The sequence below is a fragment of the Cynara cardunculus genome, assembly GCF_001531365.2.
Source record: "Cynara cardunculus var. scolymus isolate 2C chromosome LG 3, CcrdV1, whole genome shotgun sequence".
Classification (NCBI taxonomy): domain Eukaryota; kingdom Viridiplantae; phylum Streptophyta; class Magnoliopsida; order Asterales; family Asteraceae; genus Cynara; species Cynara cardunculus.
In genome coordinates, this window is record NC_037530.1 from 28,543,030 (window position 1) to 28,544,312 (window position 1,283).

The window sequence follows — 1,283 nt, forward strand, 5'->3', positions numbered from 1 at the left end:
TATATATATATATATATATACATATACGTACAGATTCACGGCGGCGACGGCAGCACGCGGTCGGCGAGGTTGGTTGCTTCACCGCGGCAACGGCAGAAGGCGGTCAGCGAGGTCGTGCGGTTGCTTCACGGCGGCGAGGTCGGTTGCTTCACGGCGGCGACGACGGTTGCTTCACGGCGGCGAGATCGACGGCTTAGTTCACGGCGAGATCGGTGGTAGTTCACGGCCTCTGCTTCGTGCTTCCTCTCTTTGTTCACGACGCTAATATAAGGAAGATACTAGGGTTTCATAAGTCAAATTTTTTGGTCAAATAAAAGGCGCTAATAAAAGGAAGATACCGGAAATTTTGGTCAAATTTTAAAAGTCAAATTTTTTTGAATTTTTTCAATAAAAGTCAATAAAAAAACCCGGTCACCTTTGAGCATTTGAATTTTTTAAACTTTTTAATATTTTCGGCGGACCCATCCGCCGGTAAAGTAATTTTTTTTTAAAATAAATTATTATTAATGTTATTATTATTATCATTAGCGCCCAATACGATTCCACTAAAACTCAATAGGGTTCATTAAACCCCAATACGGTTTATTAAAGCCAATACGATCCATTATAACCCAATACAATCCATTAAATTCCAATACGGTTCATCAAAGCCTAATACGATCCATTAAAACCCAATACGGTCCATTAAATTCCAATACGGTTCATTAAAGCCCAATACAGTTCATTAAAGCCCAATACGGTTCATGAAAGCCCAATACGGTTCATGAAAGCCCAATACGGTTCATCAAAGCCCAATAGGGTTCATCAAAGCCTAGTACAGTTCATAAAAGCCCAGTACGGTTCATTAAAGCCCAGTACAGTTCATTAAAGCCCAGTACGGTTCATTAAAGCCCAGTACGGTTCATTAAAGCCTAGTACGGTTCATGAAAGCCCAGTACGGTTCATTAAAGCCCAATACGGTTCACTAAAGCCCAGCGGTTCGCCGGAAAGCCCAATACTTCCATTAAAGCCCAATACGGTCCATTAATACCCAATAAGGTCCATTAAAGCCCAACACGATCCATTAAAACCCAATACGGTCCATTAAATCCCAATACGGTTCATGAAAGCCCAATACGGTTCATGAAAGCCCAATACGGTTCATTAGAGCCCAATACGATTCCACCAAAGCCCAGTACGATTCCACCAAAGCCCAATACGGTTCATTAAATCCCAATATGCTTCATTAAAACCCAATACGGTTCATTAAATCCCAATACGGTCCATTAAATCCCAATACGGTT